General features: G+C 53.2%; 1 long non-coding RNA gene across 2 annotated transcripts; it reads left to right on the top strand.

Annotated features, from left to right (window-relative positions):
• Window positions 1-9,615: 9,615 nt before the first annotated feature.
• On the top strand, window positions 9,616-14,849 carry LOC142074708 (uncharacterized). 2 transcript variants are annotated; one of them, XR_012670673.1, is made up of 7 exons: window positions 9,616-9,674; window positions 10,534-10,657; window positions 11,512-11,578; window positions 11,964-12,137; window positions 12,243-12,358; window positions 13,190-13,339; window positions 14,144-14,820. It is a non-coding gene; the product is annotated as an uncharacterized LOC142074708 (long non-coding RNA). The 2 variants fall into 2 exon arrangements; XR_012670674.1 differs by lacking the exon at window positions 9,616-9,674 and having other exon boundaries at window positions 10,324-10,657; window positions 11,515-11,578; window positions 14,144-14,849.
• The last annotated feature ends 11,881 nt before the right edge of the window (window positions 14,850-26,730 follow it).

The following is a 26,730-nucleotide window of genomic DNA, read 5'->3' as shown; positions in this document are numbered from 1 at the left end:
ACTCAATTTGTAGTACTACGTGGTGTCAGGAGAGTGAATTTTGGAGCACCCAGGCACTACTAGAAACGTAATGAATGAGACACGATGGAAGCTGATATTTCAACTTGATTTTTACGTGATTTTTTTTTCATTAGAGCGTCGATGGCACGTTGTCCTGTGGCTCAATCCACGTTCTGTTCAGTGGAGTCTTCAATCTAGCACTTTGAAGGACAAAAGTTGGTCCTTCCAAAAAAGGGCTAGTCGTTCATAGGATGGAGGTATAGACTTGGAGAGCCGCTTAAGTACGTGATCAGAATTGAAGCCAAATGCCGCTTCGCGTTGCTGCTGTTGGTCTTCGCTTTCATTAGTTTTCCCGCTGCTCCGTCATGGTTGGGAGCTCTGAATCATCCTTTTTTTCACTCCCTAACGCATTTTTCTCCCCAAGGAGAGGCTACGTTTAAAAGCTACTTAGTTTCCTCACAAATGCATTGGTCAGTAAAATGGAGTTATGATGCTTGGAACCACACAAATGACACCAGTCTTACAGATCTGGACTATTTCTGAACACGTGTTCATCGCGTGCAGATGTCATCGGGATACGGATCATCTGCACTTTGTGCTCTGTCGAGACGATCAGCTGAGACAGGGACGAGCTCCAAAAGAAAAGAAAGGTACAACGTCAAAGTTTTGTTTTGTTGTTGGTTTTTGTGTTTGTGTGTTTTGGGGTTTTTTTTCTTTGGTTTTTTGTTTGTTTGTTTGTTTGTTTGTTTTTCCTTAAGAGTGCGATGTTGACTGGTGGCAGCCTGCAGAGCTCTCTTGCTGCCTGACCTCTCCTTTCCTTCTCTGTCGCTCCTCTTTCGTGGCTGTCATTTTCACTCGGGTAGTTTTAGAAGAGCGATTTAGTTCCTCGCCTGTGTAAACGCGCTGGTAATAGCTGGAAGGTAAATGCTTGAACCAGTAGCGAATAACTTGGCTACAAGTAGAATTTCTGAAGGAAGAACAACGACAACAGGAAGCAAGTAGCGAGTTACCCCAGATTTGCGTGCGTCAAACACGTCAAAGTCTTACTGCCAAGCGTTGTTTGGCAACGTGCTCCAAATGTTTTAAAACAACTGCGGTTTTCAAAGATCTCGACTGTTTGGAGAAACGGCCTGGAAAAAAGGATTCCTCTTTCGCAGCGAGTTTGCGAGGACGGATGGGGTGCCGTACTCTTTAACAAAAATACTCCACTTGGGACGTATCGGGTGAGGAAATCGCGGCTCTACTTAGGCTTGAGAAAACGTACGTAGGTACCTGTGCCCGTCACCTGCGCGTCTCTAGGAAAGCGAGTTCTAGCGAAACTAAAGCTGCCGATGAGCCAAAAAAAAGGCACGGTTGTCTAAAACGTGCAGAAGTTCTAGTGGCCTGTCTCAACAACTGCACCAAAGACGATGCCAAATACTTTCTCCTCCACTCAGTTGTTCTCTTCGCGGCAAAAGAAGCTTTGTGCTAAACGTTGTTTGTTTTTTTTTTCCTTTCCTCTCAGCAGAACGTCAACTGCCGTGAAAGTACGAGACAGATGGAAAGGATCCGTAGTGGTCTGCAAGTACAAGGTAGGCCTGTGATACGTGTCTGCATTTTTCCTAAGGTGCTTGTAGCACGGACTTTACAGTTAACACGAGGAACGTGGCAGCTCTCCTTCTATGTGATTTTTTTAATGTGAAATATTTTAACGCCAATACTAAAAATAAAGGAGGTCTGTTCTGGACCGTGGTACGCCTATGCAAAGCTTGCTGCCCTCCGTCTGTTTTCTCTTCCTGCAAGCACGGTCTTCTGTTTCTGTGCGCTTGCTATGAAAGGGTGCTGTGAAAATAACGTTGGACTAGAAGAGGAAAGGAACCGTTTGTAAGAGTTGGGATGTTCGGGAGAAAGAGGCTTTGTTTTCACGATAAAAGCTTTAGGCTTTTTCAGTCAGTCAGTGTTTAAAATGCCTTACAGGAGCACTCGAACACCTTACTGAGATGCTAGCATCTGTGCTAAAAGCAATCAAGGTCAAAGAAGAGGCGCGGACAACACGGGACAAATCGGTGTCGCTTCGGTGCGTTTTCCAGGCTTTCCCGAGAAGCGGTAGCAGCCTCGTAACTAGCGACAGAGAGTCCTGATGTGGTTTTGGTGAGTTACTGCTTCTATCGCGTCCTTTTTCCTTAACCTGCAGCGCGTAATTTTGACTTTGGTTGGAAAGAGATTTTCCAGAATGGAAATCTTTCTCGTTCAAAGGAGTTGCCTTTTACGAACTTCCCATCAGAATGGATCTTCAGAGATGACGTGCTCGGCAGTAGAAGTCATCCGCAAGGAGACTTTTCGCTCTCTCTCTCTCTGGAAAAAAAAAAAAGGGGTAAGCCGATTTCCTTGCACAGACCCAAGCGCAGTACGTCTTCCGATAGTCGACGTACGGCTGATCTTTGGTTCTCGGGTGTAACGGTCGAGAGATCGTAAAGACGCGTTCCTCCGCACGCTCGGCTACGGCCAACAGCGTTAGCAAACCTGCCAGTCCTTTTTGGTAGCCTGATGTATTGCAGCACTGGGGATTTGATATTCCCCACCGCCTGCCCCCCCCCACCCCCCCCCCACCCCCCACCCCCCCCCAAAAAAAGAGTAAAACCATATGGGAGATCTCTTATCTCACTGATTTTTCTATCGTAAATGAAATTTTAAAAAGAAAGTTAAAATTGTATAACTTCCAAACTGACTTGCGTTGTTGAAACTGCAACTGCCAAATAGCCGTAGCGTATAATTTATTAGGTGTGCTTAAGCAGTTGGGTAGTTGCTCTAAACGTTTCAAAAGAGAGGCAACTGAACGTTACGGGCTTTTTTCCCGATCTTTTGGCAGAGTGCTCTGAAGTCCTTTATTTCTGTCTCGCTTTCGACGGCGCCTTTCCCCGGCAGTTCGGTAGCATCGGTCTCGGCGCCGCTCCTAGTCACGTAACGCACGCAAAACCCCTGGTCAAACGATAGCTGTGTAGTTTGGAGGTAGATAATTTAACGGCATGAATTCACAGCTACGCAATTTCAATTAACGCAAAAGGAAAATGAAATACTTTTACGGTATAAGCCTTCTCATTGTACGTATGCTAAAAATGTGCGCGTACGTTTACATAAAATGAATTGCTGAGATTTGTTCTTTCTTTTTCATTTTACTCTTCAAAGTTTTACGCTTCACTTTCAGCTTTATCGGCCAAGCGAGCGAGATGCGCAGCAGCAGCAGCAGCAGCAGCGCAAGGGCTGGAGCTGTGGCGGCGGATCCGTGAGCGTAGATGCTGATTACGGCGCGCCCTTGTCCTGCAGCCTCACGGGGTTATCTCCCGGCAGCGGTGCTGTAAGGAAGGGACGGGGCGTTTTCCGACACCAGCGAGAGCGTTTACTTCTCTACGAAGGACGCGTTCAGAATCGCGTCAATTAGTCCTCACGCGGATTTTAAGCGTTCGAATCGCTCGAGCTTTTAAAGGCCGCGTTGTATTTCGAGCTGACCCGTTGTCGTGGTTTAACCCGGCAGGCAGCCAAATACCACGCAGCCGCTCACTCACTCCCCCCACCCCCAGCGGGACGGGGAGAGAATCGGAAGGGTAAGAGTGAGGAAAAACTCGTGGGTTGAGGTAAAGACAGTTTAATAGAACAGGGAAAAAAAGGGAAAATAATGATGATAATGATAAAATATACAAAATGAGTGATGCACAATGCAGTTGCTCACCACCCGCGCTGACCGATAACCAAGTAGTGATCGGTACTTCCTGGATCACGCCTACCCTTCATATACTGAGCATGACGTCACATGGTATGGAATACCCCGTTGGCCAGCTGGGCTGGCTGTCCTGGCTGTGTTCCCTCCCACCTTGTGTACCTAGCTCAGTCAGTAGGCACGGGAGCTGTCCTTGGACTAGGAGGGCACTTAGCAACAACTGAAAACATCAGGGTGTTATCAACGTTCTCCTCCTACTAAATCCAAAACACAGCACTAGGAAGAAATTTAACCCTATCCCAGCCGAAACCAGGACACCCGTTTGCCTGGCATCCTCCTTTAGCTCGACTGCTACCCTCTCCCTTGTCCTGACCGAATTCCGCTGCTGCCTTCGGTGCTGTTTTTTTAACGTGCTGAAATATCCGTTGGGATTTTTGTTTTTCAGATGCCTCGCTGTAAGCGTCCCGTGGTGCTCAGGAGAGACCCCCGGCCCGGGTTTGCCTGCCGGTCGTTGGGCGTGCTGAGGGTAAGGGGCCGGCTGCCAGCCTGCGGGACGGGGGCTAAGGGGGGGCTGCAAGCGTTTGGGGGGGCTGCCCCTCCTTTATCTTTCTAGCGGAGCCCCCCTTTTTGGCGGGGGTGCGTGCGTACATACGCCAACGGCATTATTGACGTAACGAGCCGCCGGTTGGGGCCGTTTCCCTCCTGTTGTGCCTTTTTGGGGGCTGAATAAAAAGGGGGGTTTGGGGGCCTGGAGGGGTGATGATGTCATTTGGGGCACCCCAACATCACCGGCGGGCTGATGATGCCGTGGAGGAGCAGGTGAGTGGGGAAGGGGGGGTCGTCCCCCCCCCCCCAAAAAGGGGGTCACAGCCCCAAAATGCCTGATAATTCCTGGGGGGGTTCAAAAATTTTTAAAAAACTGTAAATCTATCTGTGAGGCCTCGAAATAGAGAAAAATCTCTCCTTGTTCTATATATGGAAAAATAATATTCCTTTATACGTATACAAGGATTTCAAAATAGGAACCTATACCTGCCCTATTATATAAAGGATTTTAGAGCAGAAAAAAATTCGGAAGACGTATATAGGGTTTTAAAATACAAAAAGAACTCACGTCTATATAAATTAAAAAAGAAAGCACTTCCAAATGCAAAAGGGATGATATATTTTATGTATGAAGGAATTGAAAATAGAAAAAAGTCTGAATAGATACCGCTGTCTACACTCACTACGTGTTATGTAGAGAGCCTAAATAGGCATTGTATGTAATCTAAGAGATGATCTATAAGTGTAAATAGGTATCTAAGTCTATAAAGAGATAAGTGTAAATATATGTAAGTTTAAATAGAGAAGTCTATAAAGACATTTAAGTGTCAAAATATGTAAGTCGACAGATATCTAGTCTGAGCAGGTATTATATATAATGAGTGGGAAATAGGGGGGTATAAGTGAAACATAAATATATTCACTAAATATAGAGAGAGAGGTATGTGTAAATACGTTAAGCGTAAACGTCTATGATAGATAAGGTTTGTAAAATGCAAAGAAACCCTGTTTATAGAATCTTCACCCCCCCCCCCCCCGAAACACCTCTCTATTGAAGATACAAAAGCGCTTTCAAAAGCTGCCTCTTCCCTGTTCTCCTTTTCCACCTTTTCCCATCCTGATTGGGGGCCAGTTCCCCCAACAGGGACTTTCCCCTGCAGGGCCGTGCACACAGAGCGGGACCTGCTGCCACGGCATAAAAACACCACAAAACCCCTAATTTGGGGCCTGCAAGGGGTGGGGAAAAAGAAAACCCGCATTTTTTGGGGAAAAATACCCAACTTGGAGCTCCCGGGAAAGCCAAATCCACCAGGATTTGGGCAGCCGGAAAGCAAAAAAACCCCCATTTTCATGCACAAAACGAAAAAGCAAAAATCGCCAATTTTTGTTGTGAAAAAGCGTTGAAAAACCTCCAAGTGGAATATTTTGGAAAAGGAAAAAACCCCAGCTTTGATATTATAGAAAAGCAAAAAACCCCCCGATTTGGGGAAGCTTTGGGGTGAAACACCAGCCATTTGAGGGGCCCGGACCCCTGGGGTGCTGCCTGCCCCGCCAACCTGCCCGTTGCCCCCCGCCCAAACTCTGGCACCCCCCTCCCGCTCCCCCGCCCCCCGCTCCCACCCCGCTCGCCCTCCTCCTGCGTTTTGGGTTTGTGCTGAAAACGGCGTGGGTGACGCGGGGCTGCGTGAGTTCCCGCTGCGCAGCGCTTGCACGGCGCCGGGGGCTGTGCTGCCCCTCGCCCCGCCCTGCCGGCGAGCGGGCTGGGGGTGCGCGAGGGCCTGGGAGGGGGCACCGCTGGGAGAGCTGACCCCGGCGGACCCAGGGGATGTTCCAGACCCTGTGACGTCAGGAAATAAAACTCGGGGGGCGGTTGGCGGGGGGGCCGCTGCTGGGCTGCGGCTGGCTGGGCATCGGGCGGTTGGCGGCGAGCCCTTGTTTTCGTTTGTACCGCTTGTCTGTCTGGGGTTTTTCTCTCTGTTGTTTGGGGTTTTTTTCCCCCCCTCCTTTCCCTTACAAGTGGAGTTTTTTCACTTTTGCCCTTCCAATTCTCTCCCCCCTCCCGCTGAGGGGGCAGCGAGTGAGCGGTTGTGTGGTGCTGAGTTGCGGGCTGGGATTCGACCACGGCACAAGGTGAGTGGCAAGCCCTGCCTGGCTAAACGCTTTAGGCTGCCCGCGTTATTCCTGCCATCTTGCGAGGCCCTCCTTGTTCTTTCCTGCTGCTTTCAAGTGCCTTGTGCTCCAGCAGCAGGCTGGGAAGGAGGGTTGTGGCAGGAGCGGCGGCTCCCCGTGACTCCTTCTCGGGCTGTGGGCTTCGCCCCGCGTGTGGGCTGCCGAGGATCGTGGGCTCTGCAGGGGCCACAGGCAGCCCGCAGAGCTTGAGGCCGAGCCGTTCCTTTCCCCCTGTGAGCATCTGGGGAGGGGGACTGGGGGGGCTGCGGACCCCCGAGGGGGCCGAGGAGTGGGGCTGTGCATCCCGGGGGGGGCTGCGAGCCCTAGGGGGTCGGGGAGAGGGGCTGGAGGACTTCCGGACCATAGAGCCCAGCCCAGTCCAGACCAGAGAGTATAGCTGGAGGACTCCCGGACCATAGAGATGGCGGACTGCCGGCCCAGAGAGTACACCTGGAGGACTTCCGGACCATAGAGACGGAGGTCCAGACGCATAGAATGTACCTGGGGGACTTCCGCACCATAGAGGAAAATGTGCGGCCTAGAGAGTACAGCTGGAGGACTGCCGGACCATCGAGACGGTCGTCCGGACCGGAGAGGGCACGTGGGGAACTTCCGGACCATAGAGAGCAAAGTCCGGCCTAGAGAGTACCCCCTGGAGGACTGCCGGACCATAGAGAGCAGAGTCCGGCCTAGAGAGTACCCCCTGGAGGACTGCCGGACCATAGAGAGCAGAGTCCGGCCTAGAGAGTACCCCCTGGAGGACTGCCGGACCATAGAGAGCAGAGTCCGGCCTAGAGAGTACCCCCGGAGGACTGCCGGACCATAGAGAGCAAAGTCCGGCCTAGAGAGTACGCCCGGAGGACTGCCGGACCATAGAGAGCAAAGTCCGGCCTAGAGAGTACGCCCGGAGGACTGCCGGACCATAGAGAGCAAAGTCCGGCCTAGAGAGTACGCCCGGAGGACTGCCGGACCATAGAGAGCAAAGTCCGGCCTAGAGAGTACCCCCGGAGGACTGCCGGACCATAGAGAGCAAAGTCCGGCCTAGAGAGTACTCCTGGAGGAACGCCGGATCATAGAGACGGACGTCCAGACCAGAGAGTACACCTGGAGGACTCCCGGACCATCGAGATCAAGGTCCCCCAAGGAGCTGGGGAGTGGGGCTGTGGGTCCTGGCGGGACTTGAGAGTGGGGCTCCCAGGGGGCTGGAAAATGGTGTGGTCGGGTGCCGTGAGCTCCGGGGGTCCTGGGGCTGGGAAGTGCTTGCAAACGCTGGGGAGGGGCTGCGAGCCGTGCGCATGCGCGGTCCCCGGGGCGCCGTGCGCATGCGCGGTCCCCGGGGCGCCGTGCGCATGCGCGGTCCCCGGGGCGCCGTGCGTATGCGCGGTCCCCGGGGCGCCGTGCGCATGCGCGGTCCCGGGTGGGGACTACAACTCCCGGCGTGCCTCGCGCGGGCGGTCCGGTGGAGCCGCGCGCTGATTGGTTGCGGACGGTATTCCAACGGGCCGCGCGGCGGGCTCTGCACCGAGGCGGCGGCGCAGCGTGAGTGTGAGGGGCCGCGGGCCCGGGGAGCCGGGCTGTGGCGGGGGGGGGGCGGTTCTGCAGGCTCCGGGGACAGGGTCTGGGGGGGCTCCAGGCGGGGGAGGGGCTGTGAGCATCTGGGGAGTGGGGAGTTGGGGGGGGGGCTGCGTGCCCTAGGGGGGCCGCGCAGTGGGCCGGGGCGGGGGGGGCCGGCGGGCGGGAGGAGGGGGGGGGCGCTTTGTGCAAACAGATCCTCCCTGCGAGTCCCCACTGTCGCCCCGTGGGGCCGGGGACCCCCCAGCCCTCCCTGCAGGCAGACTGGGGGCTTCGCGGGCCGGGTCGAGGGAGGAGCTGCTGGAGAGAGGGCTTAGAAACGGCCTTCTGCCCCGAAACTCCTGCAGCATTTGAAGGGGAGGGACAGGTCCACCCCAGGGCCCCAAGGGGAAGACCTCGGAGCAGGGACCTGGGGTTGTTCCAGGAGCAAAAGCTGGTCCCAGCCAGCTCGCCTCTGCTCCCGCGGCACCGGGATCGGACCTTTCAGCCCCGTTTCTGCCCGAAGCATCACGCAAGCGCTTGCCCTCCCCGGGGTCACCTTTGGGACTTGAGAAGAGGCGCAGCAGCTGGGTTTTTGGGCTCAGAAATGGGCGCTAAGTGAGCTGGTTTGGGGGCCTAAAGCAGAAGCCGGTTTGGCCGTTTGTGCGGGGGGGTGGGAGGGCATTGGGGGCTGCAGGGGAAAGCAGGGGGTGGGCAGGGTGCGTGGACCCTCTCGGGGGGGGGGGCGGGTCTGGTCCTGCTGCACCCCGAAGTGCGGGAGGCCGGCATGCACCAGGCCCAACTCAACGTCTGCGGTGGTCTCTGGGGGGAAGAGGCGGTCTCTGCTTTTCAGACCCCGCACGCCCTCTTCGAGTCCAGCTCTTGCTTGTCGACTGCTTAGAATAGTTATTAACTAATTAGTCGTACAAACTCATTAATGCTTATACAATGTCCAACTATGATATTTAATCCTAATAGTCGAGTTTTGACGGCGGTTGGTTTACGACCTTGTCAAAAGCCCAGGCTGTTGCAAATAGCTGGAGCTTGTAAGGAGAAGGAGCTGAAATCAACGGTGCAGAGCTGGAGCTTCGATTAGCCAGAACCGTAGCAAGCAGGAGCTGGAACGAGACGAGGTGTCCGCTGTCTGGGGCATGCCTTAGCCAGAGGCAAAATTACCAGCAGCTGTAACGAGCGGGAGCTGCGATTCGCTGCAGTGTCTGTTTGCCGGAGCATCCGTCGGCCAGACTGCACTCCCAGCACGGCTGAAGAGCAGCCAGGCGCAGGCAGGGCTGTCCCCGGCAAGGCGCTCCGAGCGGCAGGGAGGCGAGTTGTCCTTCTGCCAGCGGGGAGCCCGGCCTCTTCCCTCGGGGATTAAATCCACGCCACGCGTGGATCCGCTCTCTTTGCGTGGAGGGTCTCTCCCGGTCCCGTTCCCGAGGGCTGAAGTGAGGTGGGGGTCCCCCGGCTCTCCCCGGGGGGCAGGCGGCAGCACGAGGCGGCGGTGTCTCCCCGGTACCCGGCAAAGGGGAGCGAAACCGGCCGGCTGGAGCTCCGGGGGTGCACAGCCCGGCCCCGCACGGCAGAATCCTTCCCTGGGTTTTCACCGTTGGCTGGGTGTGACAAACAGGTTTATTTTGTGCCTCCTCTTTTCCCAGCGTCACCTTCTGCGTCACGTGAAGAAAATCCTGCGTGGCTGATGCCGCTTGCTGCTCAGGTAACGGCACGTGGGGGGCCGGGGGAGCGGGGAGAAACATTGGCGCGTTCAAGGACGCTGCAGGTGCTCCACGTCAAACCCAGGGAAAAGGCAAATTTGTGCCGGTGCAGAAAAGCTGATGAACAGTTGCCGTTAACAGAGCGCGCGTGCCTCGTTCCCGCATCGGTCCCTGGGTAGTTACGAGCGTTTTCCTTTCAGGGAAAAGAATGAGCTTTCGCCTACGATAAATTAAGAGCTGCCTGTGACCTTCTTTAGGGTCAAGTGTTTCTCTTCTGTTTGTTCGTACTGATTTTACGGGCAGGTTGGAAAGAGCCTTTTATTTTTACCTGCGTAACTCAATTTGTAGTACTACGTGGTGTCAGGAGAGTGAATTTTGGAGCACCCAGGCACTACTAGAAACGTAATGAATGAGACACGATGGAAGCTGATATTTCAACTTGATTTTTACGTGATTTTTTTTTCATTAGAGCGTCGATGGCACGTTGTCCTGTGGCTCAATCCACGTTCTGTTCAGTGGAGTCTTCAATCTAGCACTTTGAAGGACAAAAGTTGGTCCTTCCAAAAAAGGGCTAGTCGTTCATAGGATGGAGGTATAGACTTGGAGAGCCGCTTAAGTACGTGATCAGAATTGAAGCCAAATGCCGCTTCGCGTTGCTGCTGTTGGTCTTCACTTTCATTAGTTTTCCCGCTGCTCCGTCATGGTTGGGAGCTCTGAATCATCCTTTTTTTCACTCCCTAACGCATTTTTCTCCCCAAGGAGAGGCTACGTTTAAAAGCTACTTAGTTTCCTCACAAATGCATTGGTCAGTAAAATGGAGTTATGATGCTTGGAACCACACAAATGACACCAGTCTTACAGATCTGGACTATTTCTGAACACGTGTTCATCGCGTGCAGATGTCATCGGGATACGGATCATCTGCACTTTGTGCTCTGTCGAGACGATCAGCTGAGACAGGGACGAGCTCCAAAAGAAAAGAAAGGTATAACGTCAAAGTTTTGTTTTGTTGTTGGTTTTTGTGTTTGTGTGTTTTGGGGTTTTTTTTCTTTGGTTTTTTGTTTGTTTGTTTGTTTGTTTGTTTTTCCTTAAGAGTGCGATGTTGACTGGTGGCAGCCTGCAGAGCTCTCTTGCTGCCTGACCTCTCCTTTCCTTCTCTGTCGCTCCTCTTTCGTGGCTGTCATTTTCACTCGGGTAGTTTTAGAAGAGCGATTTAGTTCCTCGCCTGTGTAAACGCGCTGGTAATAGCTGGAAGGTAAATGCTTGAACCAGTAGCGAATAACTTGGCTACAAGTAGAATTTCTGAAGGAAGAACAACGACAACAGGAAGCAAGTAGCGAGTTACCCCAGATTTGCGTGCGTCAAACACGTCAAAGTCTTACTGCCAAGCGTTGTTTGGCAACGTGCTCCAAATGTTTTAAAACAACTGCGGTTTTCAAAGATCTCGACTGTTTGGAGAAACGGCCTGGAAAAAAGGATTCCTCTTTCGCAGCGAGTTTGCGAGGACGGATGGGGTGCCGTACTCTTTAACAAAAATACTCCACTTGGGACGTATCGGGTGAGGAAATCGCGGCTCTACTTAGGCTTGAGAAAACGTACGTAGGTACCTGTGCCCGTCACCTGCGCGTCTCTAGGAAAGCGAGTTCTAGCGAAACTAAAGCTGCCGATGAGCCAAAAAAAAGGCACGGTTGTCTAAAACGTGCAGAAGTTCTAGTGGCCTGTCTCAACAACTGCACCAAAGACGATGCCAAATACTTTCTCCTCCACTCAGTTGTTCTCTTCGCGGCAAAAGAAGCTTTGTGCTAAACGTTGTTTGTTTTTTTTTTCCTTTCCTCTCAGCAGAACGTCAACTGCCGTGAAAGTACGAGACAGATGGAAAGGATCCGTAGTGGTCTGCAAGTACAAGGTAGGCCTGTGATACGTGTCTGCATTTTTCCTAAGGTGCTTGTAGCACGGACTTTACAGTTAACACGAGGAACGTGGCAGCTCTCCTTCTATGTGATTTTTTTAATGTGAAATATTTTAACGCCAATACTAAAAATAAAGGAGGTCTGTTCTGGACCGTGGTACGCCTATGCAAAGCTTGCTGCCCTCCGTCTGTTTTCTCTTCCTGCAAGCACGGTCTTCTGTTTCTGTGCGCTTGCTATGAAAGGGTGCTGTGAAAATAACGTTGGACTAGAAGAGGAAAGGAACCGTTTGTAAGAGTTGGGATGTTCGGGAGAAAGAGGCTTTGTTTTCACGATAAAAGCTTTAGGCTTTTTCAGTCAGTCAGTGTTTAAAATGCCTTACAGGAGCACTCGAACACCTTACTGAGATGCTAGCATCTGTGCTAAAAGCAATCAAGGTCAAAGAAGAGGCGCGGACAACACGGGACAAATCGGTGTCGCTTCGGTGCGTTTTCCAGGCTTTCCCGAGAAGCGGTAGCAGCCTCGTAACTAGCGACAGAGAGTCCTGATGTGGTTTTGGTGAGTTACTGCTTCTATCGCGTCCTTTTTCCTTAACCTGCAGCGCGTAATTTTGACTTTGGTTGGAAAGAGATTTTCCAGAATGGAAATCTTTCTCGTTCAAAGGAGTTGCCTTTTACGAACTTCCCATCAGAATGGATCTTCAGAGATGACGTGCTCGGCAGTAGAAGTCATCCGCAAGGAGACTTTTCGCTCTCTCTCTCTGGAAAAAAAAAAAAGGGGTAAGCCGATTTCCTTGCACAGACCCAAGCGCAGTACGTCTTCCGATAGTCGACGTACGGCTGATCTTTGGTTCTCGGGTGTAACGGTCGAGAGATCGTAAAGACGCGTTCCTCCGCACGCTCGGCTACGGCCAACAGCGTTAGCAAACCTGCCGGTCCTTTTTGGTAGCCTGATGTATTGCAGCACCGGGGATTTGATATTCCCCACCGCCTGCCCCCCCCCACCCCCCCCCCACCCCCCCCCCCCCCCCAAAAAAAGAGTAAAACCATACGGGAGATCTCTTATCTCACTGATTTTTCTATCGTAAATGAAATTTTAAAAAGAAAGTTAAAATTGTATAACTTCCAAACTGACTTGCGTTGTTTAAACTGCAACTGCCAAATAGCCGTAGCGTATAATTTATTAGGTGTGCTTAAGCAGTTGGGTAGTTGCTCTAAACGTTTCAAAAGAGAGGCAACTGAACGTTACGGGCTTTTTTCCCGATCTTTTGGCAGAGTGCTCTGAAGTCCTTTATTTCTGTCTCGCTTTCGACGGCGCCTTTCCCCGGCAGTTCGGTAGCATCGGTCTCGGCGCCGCTCCTAGTCACGTAACGCACGCAAAACCCCTGGTCAAACGATAGCTGTGTAGTTTGGAGGTAGATAATTTAACGGCATGAATTCACAGCTACGCAATTTCAATTAACGCAAAAGGAAAATGAAATACTTTTACGGTATAAGCCTTCTCATTGTACGTATGCTAAAAATGTGCGCGTACGTTTACATAAAATGAATTGCTGAGATTTGTTCTTTCTTTTTCATTTTACTCTTCAAAGTTTTACGCTTCACTTTCAGCTTTATCGGCCAAGCGAGCGAGATGCGCAGCAGCAGCAGCAGCAGCAGCGCAAGGGCTGGAGCTGTGGCGGCGGATCCGTGAGCGTAGATGCTGATTACGGCGCGCCCTTGTCCTGCAGCCTCACGGGGTTATCTCCCGGCAGCGGTGCTGTAAGGAAGGGACGGGGCGTTTTCGACACCAGCGAGAGCGTTTACTTCTCTACGAAGGACGCGTTCAGAATCGCGTCAATTAGTCCTCACGCGGATTTTAAGCGTTCGAATCGCTCGAGCTTTTAAAGGCCGCGTTGTATTTCGAGCTGACCCGTTGTCGTGGTTTAACCCGGCAGGCAGCCAAATACCACGCAGCCGCTCACTCACTCCCCCCACCCCCAGCGGGACGGGGAGAGAATCGGAAGGGTAAGAGTGAGGAAAAACTCGTGGGTTGAGGTAAAGACAGTTTAATAGAACAGGGAAAAAAAGGGAAAATAATGATGATAATGATAAAATATACAAAATGAGTGATGCACAATGCAGTTGCTCACCACCCGCGCTGACCGATAACCAAGTAGTGATCGGTACTTCCTGGATCACGCCTACCCTTCATATACTGAGCATGACGTCACATGGTATGGAATACCCCGTTGGCCAGCTGGGCTGGCTGTCCTGGCTGTGTTCCCTCCCACCTTGTGTACCTAGCTCAGTCAGTAGGCACGGGAGCTGTCCTTGGACTAGGAGGGCACTTAGCAACAACTGAAAACATCAGGGTGTTATCAACGTTCTCCTCCTACTAAATCCAAAACACAGCACTAGGAAGAAATTTAACCCTATCCCAGCCGAAACCAGGACACCCGTTTGCCTGGCATCCTCCTTTAGCTCGACTGCTACCCTCTCCCTTGTCCTGACCGAATTCCGCTGCTGCCTTCGGTGCTGTTTTTTTAACGTGCTGAAATATCCGTTGGGATTTTTGTTTTTCAGATGCCTCGCTGTAAGCGTCCCGTGGTGCTCAGGAGAGACCCCCGGCCCGGGTTTGCCTGCCGGTCGTTGGGCGTGCTGAGGGTAAGGGGCCGGCTGCCAGCCTGCGGGACGGGGGCTAAGGGGGGGCTGCAAGCGTTTGGGGGGGCTGCCCCTCCTTTATCTTTCTAGCGGAGCCCCCCTTTTTGGCGGGGGTGCGTGCGTACATACGCCAACGGCATTATTGACGTAACGAGCCGCCGGTTGGGGCCGTTTCCCTCCTGTTGTGCCTTTTTGGGGGCTGAATAAAAAGGGGGGTTTGGGGGCCTGGAGGGGTGATGATGTCATTTGGGGCACCCCAACATCACCGGCGGGCTGATGATGCCGTGGAGGAGCAGGTGAGTGGGGAAGGGGGGGTCGTCCCCCCCCCCCCAAAAAGGGGGTCACAGCCCCAAAATGCCTGATAATTCCTGGGGGGGTTCAAAAATTTTTAAAAAACTGTAAATCTATCTGTGAGGCCTCGAAATAGAGAAAAATCTCTCCTTGTTCTATATATGGAAAAATAATATTCCTTTATACGTATACAAGGATTTCAAAATAGGAACCTATACCTGCCCTATTATATAAAGGATTTTAGAGCAGAAAAAAATTCGGAAGACGTATATAGGGTTTTAAAATACAAAAAGAACTCACGTCTATATAAATTAAAAAAGAAAGCACTTCCAAATGCAAAAGGGATGATATATTTTATGTATGAAGGAATTGAAAATAGAAAAAAGTCTGAATAGATACCGCTGTCTACACTCACTACGTGTTATGTAGAGAGCCTAAATAGGCATTGTATGTAATCTAAGAGATGATCTATAAGTGTAAATAGGTATCTAAGTCTATAAAGAGATAAGTGTAAATATATGTAAGTTTAAATAGAGAAGTCTATAAAGACATTTAAGTGTCAAAATATGTAAGTCGACAGATATCTAGTCTGAGCAGGTATTATATATAATGAGTGGGAAATAGGGGGGTATAAGTGAAACATAAATATATTCACTAAATATAGAGAGAGAGGTATGTGTAAATACGTTAAGCGTAAACGTCTATGATAGATAAGGTTTGTAAAATGCAAAGAAACCCTGTTTATAGAATCTTCACCCCCCCCCCCCCCGAAACACCTCTCTATTGAAGATACAAAAGCGCTTTCAAAAGCTGCCTCTTCCCTGTTCTCCTTTTCCACCTTTTCCCATCCTGATTGGGGGCCAGTTCCCCCAACAGGGACTTTCCCCTGCAGGGCCGTGCACACAGAGCGGGACCTGCTGCCACGGCATAAAAACACCACAAAACCCCTAATTTGGGGCCTGCAAGGGGTGGGGAAAAAGAAAACCCGCATTTTTTGGGGAAAAATACCCAACTTGGAGCTCCCGGGAAAGCCAAATCCACCAGGATTTGGGCAGCCGGAAAGCAAAAAAACCCCCATTTTCATGCACAAAACGAAAAAGCAAAAATCGCCAATTTTTGTTGTGAAAAAGCGTTGAAAAACCTCCAAGTGGAATATTTTGGAAAAGGAAAAAACCCCAGCTTTGATATTATAGAAAAGCAAAAAACCCCCCGATTTGGGGAAGCTTTGGGGTGAAACACCAGCCATTTGAGGGGCCCGGACCCCTGGGGTGCTGCCTGCCCCGCCAACCTGCCCGTTGCCCCCCGCCCAAACTCTGGCACCCCCCTCCCGCTCCCCCGCCCCCCGCTCCCACCCCGCTCGCCCTCCTCCTGCGTTTTGGGTTTGTGCTGAAAACGGCGTGGGTGACGCGGGGCTGCGTGAGTTCCCGCTGCGCAGCGCTTGCACGGCGCCGGGGGCTGTGCTGCCCCTCGCCCCGCCCTGCCGGCGAGCGGGCTGGGGGTGCGCGAGGGCCTGGGAGGGGGCACCGCTGGGAGAGCTGACCCCGGCGGACCCAGGGGATGTTCCAGACACTATGACGTCAGGAAATAAAACTCGGGGGGCGGTTGGCGGGGGGGCCGCTGCTGGGCTGCGGCTGGCTGGGCATCGGGCGGTTGGCGGCGAGCCCTTGTTTTCGTTTGTACCGCTTGTCTGTCTGGGGTTTTTCTCTCTGTTGTTTGGGGTTTTTTTCCCCCCCTCCTTTCCCTTACAAGTGGAGTTTTTTCACTTTTGCCCTTCCAATTCTCTCCCCCCTCCCGCTGAGGGGGCAGCGAGTGAGCGGTTGTGTGGTGCTGAGTTGCGGGCTGGGATTCGACCACGGCACAAGGTGAGTGGCAAGCCCTGCCTGGCTAAACGCTTTAGGCTGCCCGCGTTATTCCTGCCATCTTGCGAGGCCCTCCTTGTTCTTTCCTGCTGCTTTCAAGTGCCTTGTGCTCCAGCAGCAGGCTGGGAAGGAGGGTTGTGGCAGGAGCGGCGGCTCCCCGTGACTCCTTCTCGGGCTGTGGGCTTCGCCCCGCGTGTGGGCTGCCGAGGATCGTGGGCTCTGCAGGGGCCACAGGCAGCCCGCAGAGCTTGAGGCCGAGCCGTTCCTTTCCCCCTGTGAGCATCTGGGGAGGGGGACTGGGGGGGCTGCGGACCCCCGAGGGGGCCGAGGAGTGGGGCTGTGCATCCCGGGGGGGGCTGCGAGCCCTAGGGGGTCGGGGAGAGGGGCTGGAGGACTTCCGGACCATAGAGCCCAGCCCAGTCCAGACCAGAGAGTATAGCTGGAGGACTCCCGGACCATAGAGATGGCGGACTGCCGGGCCAGAGAGTACACCTGGAGGACTTCCGGACCATAGAGACGGAGGTCCAGACGCATAGAATGTACCTGGGGGACTTCCGCACCATAGAGGAAAATGTGCGGCCTAGAGAGTACAGCTGGAGGACTGCCGGACCATCGAGACGGTCGTCCGGACCGGAGAGGGCACGTGGGGAACTTCCGGACCATAGAGAGCAAAGTCCGGCCTAGAGAGTACCCCCTGGAGGACTGCCGGACCATAGAGAGCAGAGTCCGGCCTAGAGAGTACCCCCTGGAGGACTGCCGGACCATAGAGAGCAGAGTCCGGCCTAGAGAGTACCCCCTGGAGGACTGCCGGACCATAGAGAGCAAAGTCCGGCCTAGAGAGTACCCCCGGAGGACTGCCGGACCATAGAGACGGGAGCTGGACCAGAGAGTACCCCCGGAGGACTGCCGGACCATAGAGAGCAAAGTCCGGCCTAGAGAGTACCCCCTGGAGGACTGCCGGACCATAGAGAGCAGAGTCCGGCCTAGAGAGTACCCCCTGGAGGACTGCCGGACCATAGAGAGCAGAGTCCGGCCTAGAGAGTACCCCCTGGAGGACTGCCGGACCATAGAGAGCAGAGTCCGGCCTAGAGAGTACCCCCTGGAGGACTGCCGGACCATAGAGAGCAAAGTCCGGCCTAGAGAGTACGCCCGGAGGACTGCCGGACCATAGAGAGCAGAGTCCGGCCTAGAGAGTACCCCCGGAGGACTGCCGGACCATAGAGAGCAGAGTCCGGCCTAGAGAGTACCCCCTGGAGGACTGCCGGACCATAGAGAGCAGAGTCCGGCCTAGAGAGTACCCCCTGGAGGACTGCCGGACCATAGAGAGCAGAGTCCGGCCTAGAGAGTACGCCCGGAGGACTGCCGGACCATAGAGAGCAAAGTCCGGCCTAGAGAGTACGGCCGGAGGACTGCCGGACCATAGAGAGCAAAGTCCGGCCTAGAGAGTACGCCCGGAGGACTGCCGGACCATAGAGAGCAAAGTCCGGCCTAGAGAGTACCCCCGGAGGACTGCCGGACCATAGAGAGCAAAGTCCGGCCTAGAGAGTACTCCTGGAGGAACGCCGGATCATAGAGACGGACGTCCAGACCAGAGAGTACACCTGGAGGACTCCCGGACCATCGAGATCAAGGTCCCCCAAGGAGCTGGGGAGTGGGGCTGTGGGTCCTGGCGGGACTTGAGAGTGGGGCTCCCAGGGGGCTGGAAAATGGTGTGGTCGGGTGCCGTGAGCTCCGGGGGTCCTGGGGCTGGGAAGTGCTTGCAAACGCTGGGGAGGGGCTGCGAGCCGTGCGCATGCGCGGTCCCCGGGGCGCCGTGCGCATGCGCGGTCCCCGGGGCGCCGTGCGCATGCGCGGTCCCCGGGGCGCCGTGCGCATGCGCGGTCCCCGGGGCGCCGTGCGCATGCGCGGTCCCCGGGGCGCCGTGCGCATGCGCGGTCCCCGGGGCGCCGTGCGCATGCGCGGTCCCGGGTGGGGACTACAACTCCCGGCGTGCCTCGCGCGGGCGGTCCGGTGGAGCCGCGCGCTGATTGGTTGCGGACGGTATTCCAACGGGCCGCGCGGCGGGCTCTGCACCGAGGCGGCGGCGCAGCGTGAGTGTGAGGGGCCGCGGGCCCGGGGAGCCGGGCTGTGGCGGGGGGGGGGGCGGTTCTGCAGGCTCCGGGGACAGGGTCTGGGGGGGCTCCAGGCGGGGGAGGGGCTGTGAGCATCTGGGGAGTGGGGAGTTGGGGGGGGGGCTGCGTGCCCTAGGGGGGCCGCGCAGTGGGCCGGGGCGGGGGGGGCCGGCGGGCGGGAGGAGGGGGGGGGCGCTTTGTGCAAACAGATCCTCCCTGCGAGTCCCCACTGTCGCCCCGTGGGGCCGGGGACCCCCCAGCCCTCCCTGCAGGCAGACTGGGGGCTTCGCGGGCCGGGTCGAGGGAGGAGCTGCTGGAGAGAGGGCTTAGAAACGGCCTTCTGCCCCGAAACTCCTGCAGCATTTGGAGGGGAGGGACAGGTCCACCCCAGGGCCCCAAGGGGAAGACCTCGGAGCAGGGACCTGGGGTTGTTCCAGGAGCAAAAGCTGGTCCCAGCCAGCTCGCCTCTGCTCCCGCGGCACCGGGATCGGACCTTTCAGCCCCGTTTCTGCCCGAAGCATCACGCAAGCGCTTGCCCTCCCCGGGGTCACCTTTGGGACTTGAGAAGAGGCGCAGCAGCTGGGTTTTTGGGCTCAGAAATGGGCGCTAAGTGAGCTGGTTTGGGGGCCTAAAGCAGAAGCCGGTTTGGCCGTTTGTGCGGGGGGGTGGGAGGGCATTGGGGGCTGCAGGGGAAAGCAGGGGGTGGGCAGGGTGCGTGGACCCTCTCGGGGGGGGGGGCGGGTCTGGTCCTGCTGCACCCCGAAGTGCGGGAGGCCGGCATGCACCAGGCCCAACTCAACGTCTGCGGTGGTCTCTGGGGGGAAGAGGCGGTCTCTGCTTTTCAGACCCCGCACGCCCTCTTCGAGTCCAGCTCTTGCTTGTCGACTGCTTAGAATAGTTATTAACTAATTAGTCGTACAAACTCATTAATGCTTATACAATGTCCAACTATGATATTTAATCCTAATAGTCGAGTTTTGACGGCGGTTGGTTTACGACCTTGTCAAAAGCCCAGGCTGTTGCAAATAGCTGGAGCTTGTAAGGAGAAGGAGCTGAAATCAACGGTGCAGAGCTGGAGCTTCGATTAGCCAGAACCGTAGCAAGCAGGAGCTGGAACGAGACGAGGTGTCCGCTGTCTGGGGCATGCCTTAGCCAGAGGCAAAATTACCAGCAGCTGTAACGAGCGGGAGCTGCGATTCGCTGCAGTGTCTGTTTGCCGGAGCATCCGTCGGCCAGACTGCACTCCCAGCACGGCTGAAGAGCAGCCAGGCGCAGGCAGGGCTGTCCCCGGCAAGGCGCTCCGAGCGGCAGGGAGGCGAGTTGTCCTTCTGCCAGCGGGGAGCCCGGCCTCTTCCCTCGGGGATTAAATCCACGCCACGCGTGGATCCGCTCTCTTTGCGTGGAGGGTCTCTCCCGGTCCCGTTCCCGAGGGCTGAAGTGAGGTGGGGGTCCCCCGGCTCTCCCCGGGGGGCAGGCGGCAGCACGAGGCGGCGGTGTCTCCCCGGTACCCGGCAAAGGGGAGCGAAACCGGCCGGCTGGAGCTCCGGGGGTGCACAGCCCGGCCCCGCACGGCAGAATCCTTCCCTGGGTTTTCACCGTTGGCTGGGTGTGACAAACAGGTTCATTTTGTGCCTCCTCTTTTCCCAGCGTCACCTTCTGCGTCACGTGAAGAAAATCCTGCGTGGCTGATGCCGCTTGCTGCTCAGGTAACGGCACGTGGGGGGCCGGGGGAGCGGGGAGAAACATTGGCGCGTTCAAGGACGCTGCAGGTGCTCCACGTCAAACCCAGGGAAAAGGCAAATTTGTGCCGGTGCAGAAAAGCTGATGAACAGTTGCCGTTAACAGAGCGCGCGTGCCTCGTTCCCGCATCGGTCCCTGGGTAGTTACGAGCGTTTTCCTTTCAGGGAAAAGAATGAGCTTTCGCCTACGATAAATTAAGAGCTGCCTGTGACCTTCTTTAGGGTCAAGTGTTTCTCTTCTGTTTGTTCGTACTGATTTTACGGGCAGGTTGGAAAGAGCCTTTTATTTTTACCTGCGTAACTCAATTTGTAGTACTACGTGGTGTCAGGAGAGTGAATTTTGGAGCACCCAGGCACTACTAGAAACGTAATGAATGAGACACGATGGAAGCTGATATTTCAACTTGATTTTTACGTGATTTTTTTTTCATTAGAGCGTCGATGGCACGTTGTCCTGTGGCTCAATCCACGTTCTGTTCAGTGGAGTCTTCAATCTAGCACTTTGAAGGACAAAAGTTGGTCCTTCCAAAAAAGGGCTAGTCGTTCATAGGATGGAGGTATAGACTTGGAGAGCCGCTTAAGTACGTGATCAGAATTGAAGCCAAATGCCGCTTCGCGTTGCTGCTGTTGGTCTTCGCTTTCATTAGTTTTCCCGCTGCTCCGTCATGGTTGGGAGCTCTGAATCATCCTTTTTTTCACTCCCTAACGCATTTTTCTCCCCAAGGAGAGGCTACGTTTAAAAGCTACTTAGTTTCCTCACAAATGCATTGGTCAGTAAAATGGAGTTATGATGCTTGGAACCACACAAATGACACCAGTCTTACAGATCTGGACTATTTCTGAACACGTGTTCATCGCGTGCAGATGTCATCGGGATACGGATCATCTGCACTTTGTGCTCTGTCGAGACGATCAGCTGAGACAGGGACGAGCTCCAAAAGAAAAGAAAGGTACAACGTCAAAGTTTTGTTTTGTTGTTGGTTTTTGTGTTTGTGTGTTTTGGGGTTTTTTTTCTTTGGTTTTTTGTTTGTTTGTTTGTTTGTTTGTTTTTCCTTAAGAGTGCGATGTTGACTGGTGGCAGCCTGCAGAGCTCTCTTGCTGCCTGACCTCTCCTTTCCTTCTCTGTCGCTCCTCTTTCGTGGCTGTCATTTTCACTCGGGTAGTTTTAGAAGAGCGATTTAGTTCCTCGCCTGTGTAAACGCGCTGGTAATAGCTGGAAGGTAAATGCTTGAACCAGTAGCGAATAACTTGGCTACAAGTAGAATTTCTGAAGGAAGAACAACGACAACAGGAAGCAAGTAGCGAGTTACCCCAGATTTGCGTGCGTCAAACACGTCAAAGTCTTACTGCCAAGCGTTGTTTGGCAACGTGCTCCAAATGTTTTAAAACAACTGCGGTTTTCAAAGATCTCGACTGTTTGGAGAAACGGCCTGGAAAAAAGGATTCCTCTTTCGCAGCGAGTTTGCGAGGACGGATGGGGTGCCGTACTCTTTAACAAAAATACTCCACTTGGGACGTATCGGGTGAGGAAATCGCGGCTCTACTTAGGCTTGAGAAAACGTACGTAGGTACCTGTGCCCGTCACCTGCGCGTCTCTAGGAAAGCGAGTTCTAGCGAAACTAAAGCTGCCGATGAGCCAAAAAAAAGGCACGGTTGTCTAAAACGTGCAGAAGTTCTAGTGGCCTGTCTCAACAACTGCACCAAAGACGATGCCAAATACTTTCTCCTCCACTCAGTTGTTCTCTTCGCGGCAAAAGAAGCTTTGTGCTAAACGTTGTTTGTTTTTTTTTTCCTTTCCTCTCAGCAGAACGTCAACTGCCGTGAAAGTACGAGACAGATGGAAAGGATCCGTAGTGGTCTGCAAGTACAAGGTAGGCCTGTGATACGTGTCTGCATTTTTCCTAAGGTGCTTGTAGCACGGACTTTACAGTTAACACGAGGAACGTGGCAGCTCTCCTTCTATGTGATTTTTTTAATGTGAAATATTTTAACGCCAATACTAAAAATAAAGGAGGTCTGTTCTGGACCGTGGTACGCCTATGCAAAGCTTGCTGCCCTCCGTCTGTTTTCTCTTCCTGCAAGCACGGTCTTCTGTTTCTGTGCGCTTGCTATGAAAGGGTGCTGTGAAAATAACGTTGGACTAGAAGAGGAAAGGAACCGTTTGTAAGAGTTGGGATGTTCGGGAGAAAGAGGCTTTGTTTTCACGATAAAAGCTTTAGGCTTTTTCAGTCAGTCAGTGTTTAAAATGCCTTACAGGAGCACTCGAACACCTTACTGAGATGCTAGCATCTGTGCTAAAAGCAATCAAGGTCAAAGAAGAGGCGCGGACAACACGGGACAAATCGGTGTCGCTTCGGTGCGTTTTCCAGGCTTTCCCGAGAAGCGGTAGCAGCCTCGTAACTAGCGACAGAGAGTCCTGATGTGGTTTTGGTGAGTTACTGCTTCTATCGCGTCCTTTTTCCTTAACCTGCAGCGCGTAATTTTGACTTTGGTTGGAAAGAGATTTTCCAGAATGGAAATCTTTCTCGTTCAAAGGAGTTGCCTTTTACGAACTTCCCATCAGAATGGATCTTCAGAGATGACGTGCTCGGCAGTAGAAGTCATCCGCAAGGAGACTTTTCGCTCTCTCTCTCTCTGGAAAAAAAAAAAAGGGGTAAGCCGATTTCCTTGCACAGACCCAAGCGCAGTACGTCTTCCGATAGTCGACGTACGGCTGATCTTTGGTTCTCGGGTGTAACGGTCGAGAGATCGTAAAGACGCGTTCCTCCGCACGCTCGGCTACGGCCAACAGCGTTAGCAAACCTGCCAGTCCTTTTTGGTAGCCTGATGTATTGCAGCACTGGGGATTTGATATTCCCCACTGCCTGCCCCCCCCCACCCCCCCCCCACCCCCCACCCCCCCCCAAAAAAAGAGTAAAACCATATGGGAGATCTCTTATCTCACTGATTTTTCTATCGTAAATGAAATTTTAAAAAGAAAGTTAAAATTGTATAACTTCCAAACTGACTTGCGTTGTTGAAACTGCAACTGCCAAATAGCCGTAGCGTATAATTTATTAGGTGTGCTTAAGCAGTTGGGTAGTTGCTCTAAACGTTTCAAAAGAGAGGCAACTGAACGTTACGGGCTTTTTTCCCGATCTTTTGGCAGAGTGCTCTGAAGTCCTTTATTTCTGTCTCGCTTTCGACGGCGCCTTTCCCCGGCAGTTCGGTAGCATCGGTCTCGGCGCCGCTCCTAGTCACGTAACGCACGCAAAACCCCTGGTCAAACGATAGCTGTGTAGTTTGGAGGTAGATAATTTAACGGCATGAATTCACAGCTACGCAATTTCAATTAACGCAAAAGGAAAATGAAATACTTTTACGGTATAAGCCTTCTCATTGTACGTATGCTAAAAATGTGCGCGTACGTTTACATAAAATGAATTGCTGAGATTTGTTCTTTCTTTTTCATTTTACTCTTCAAAGTTTTACGCTTCACTTTCAGCTTTATCGGCCAAGCGAGCGAGATGCGCAGCAGCAGCAGCAGCAGCAGCGCAAGGGCTGGAGCTGTGGCGGCGGATCCGTGAGCGTAGATGCTGATTACGGCGCGCCCTTGTCCTGCAGCCTCACGGGGTTATCTCCCGGCAGCGGTGCTGTAAGGAAGGGACGGGGCGTTTTCCGACACCAGCGAGAGCGTTTACTTCTCTACGAAGGACGCGTTCAGAATCGCGTCAATTAGTCCTCACGCGGATTTTGAGCGTTCGAATCGCTCGAGCTTTTAAAGGCCGCGTTGTATTTCGAGCTGACCCGTTGTCGTGGTTTAACCCGGCAGGCAGCCAAATACCACGCAGCCGCTCACTCACTCCCCCCACCCCCAGCGGGACGGGGAGAGAATCGGAAGGGTAAGAGTGAGGAAAAACTCGTGGGTTGAGGTAAAGACAGTTTAATAGAACAGGGAAAAAAAGGGAAAATAATGATGATAATGATAAAATATACAAAATGAGTGATGCACAATGCAGTTGCTCACCACCCGCGCTGACCGATAACCAAGTAGTGATCGGTACTTCCTGGATCACGCCTACCCTTCATATACTGAGCATGACGTCACATGGTATGGAATACCCCGTTGGCCAGCTGGGCTGGCTGTCCTGGCTGTGTTCCCTCCCACCTTGTGTACCTAGCTCAGTCAGTAGGCACGGGAGCTGTCCTTGGACTAGGAGGGCACTTAGCAACAACTGAAAACATCAGGGTGTTATCAACGTTCTCCTCCTACTAAATCCAAAACACAGCACTAGGAAGAAATTTAACCCTATCCCAGCCGAAACCAGGACACCCGTTTGCCTGGCATCCTCCTTTAGCTCGACTGCTACCCTCTCCCTTGTCCTGACCGAATTCCGCTGCTGCCTTCGGTGCTGTTTTTTTAACGTGCTGAAATATCCGTTGGGATTTTTGTTTTTCAGATGCCTCGCTGTAAGCGTCCCGTGGTGCTCAGGAGAGACCCCCGGCCCGGGTTTGCCTGCCGGTCGTTGGGCGTGCTGAGGGTAAGGGGCCGGCTGCCAGCCTGCGGGACGGGGGCTAAGGGGGGGCTGCAAGCGTTTGGGGGGGCTGCCCCTCCTTTATCTTTCTAGCGGAGCCCCCCTTTTTGGCGGGGGTGCGTGCGTACATACGCCAACGGCATTATTGACGTAACGAGCCGCCGGTTGGGGCCGTTTCCCTCCTGTTGTGCCTTTTTGGGGGCTGAATAAAAAGGGGGGTTTGGGGGCCTGGAGGGGTGATGATGTCATTTGGGGCACCCCAACATCACCGGCGGGCTGATGATGCCGTGGAGGAGCAGGTGAGTGGGGAAGGGGGGGTCGTCCCCCCCCCCCCAAAAAGGGGGTCACAGCCCCAAAATGCCTGATAATTCCTGGGGGGGTTCAAAAATTTTTAAAAAACTGTAAATCTATCTGTGAGGCCTCGAAATAGAGAAAAATCTCTCCTTGTTCTATATATGGAAAAATAATATTCCTTTATACGTATACAAGGATTTCAAAATAGGAACCTATACCTGCCCTATTATATAAAGGATTTTAGAGCAGAAAAAAATTCGGAAGACGTATATAGGGTTTTAAAATACAAAAAGAACTCACGTCTATATAAATTAAAAAAGAAAGCACTTCCAAATGCAAAAGGGATGATATATTTTATGTATGAAGGAATTGAAAATAGAAAAAAGTCTGAATAGATACCGCTGTCTACACTCACTACGTGTTATGTAGAGAGCCTAAATAGGCATTGTATGTAATCTAAGAGATGATCTATAAGTGTAAATAGGTATCTAAGTCTATAAAGAGATAAGTGTAAATATATGTAAGTTTAAATAGAGAAGTCTATAAAGACATTTAAGTGTCAAAATATGTAAGTCGACAGATATCTAGTCTGAGCAGGTATTATATATAATGAGTGGGAAATAGGGGGGTATAAGTGAAACATAAATATATTCACTAAATATAGAGAGAGAGGTATGTGTAAATACGTTAAGCGTAAACGTCTATGATAGATAAGGTTTGTAAAATGCAAAGAAACCCTGTTTATAGAATCTTCACCCCCCCCCCCCCCGAAACACCTCTCTATTGAAGATACAAAAGCGCTTTCAAAAGCTGCCTCTTCCCTGTTCTCCTTTTCCACCTTTTCCCATCCTGATTGGGGGCCAGTTCCCCCAACAGGGACTTTCCCCTGCAGGGCCGTGCACACAGAGCGGGACCTGCTGCCACGGCATAAAAACACCACAAAACCCCTAATTTGGGGCCTGCAAGGGGTGGGGAAAAAGAAAACCCGCATTTTTTGGGGAAAAATACCCAACTTGGAGCTCCCGGGAAAGCCAAATCCACCAGGATTTGGGCAGCCGGAAAGCAAAAAAACCCCCATTTTCATGCACAAAACGAAAAAGCAAAAATCGCCAATTTTTGTTGTGAAAAAGCGTTGAAAAACCTCCAAGTGGAATATTTTGGAAAAGGAAAAAACCCCAGCTTTGATATTATAGAAAAGCAAAAAACCCCCCGATTTGGGGAAGCTTTGGGGTGAAACACCAGCCATTTGAGGGGCCCGGACCCCTGGGGTGCTGCCTGCCCCGCCAACCTGCCCGTTGCCCCCCGCCCAAACTCTGGCACCCCCCTCCCGCTCCCCCGCCCCCCGCTCCCACCCCGCTCGCCCTCCTCCTGCGTTTTGGGTTTGTGCTGAAAACGGCGTGGGTGACGCGGGGCTGCGTGAGTTCCCGCTGCGCAGCGCTTGCACGGCGCCGGGGGCTGTGCTGCCCCTCGCCCCGCCCTGCCGGCGAGCGGGCTGGGGGTGCGCGAGGGCCTGGGAGGGGGCACCGCTGGGAGAGCTGACCCCGGCGGACCCAGGGGATGTTCCAGACCCTGTGACGTCAGGAAATAAAACTCGGGGGGCGGTTGGCGGGGGGGCCGCTGCTGGGCTGCGGCTGGCTGGGCATCGGGCGGTTGGCGGCGAGCCCTTGTTTTCGTTTGTACCGCTTGTCTGTCTGGGGTTTT

The sequence above is a fragment of the Calonectris borealis genome, chromosome W, assembly GCF_964195595.1.
Source record: "Calonectris borealis chromosome W, bCalBor7.hap1.2, whole genome shotgun sequence".
NCBI lineage: Eukaryota > Metazoa > Chordata > Aves > Procellariiformes > Procellariidae > Calonectris > Calonectris borealis.
The sequence above is the reverse complement of the archived record's forward strand: the minus strand, read 5'-3'. Positions and strand labels throughout refer to the sequence as shown.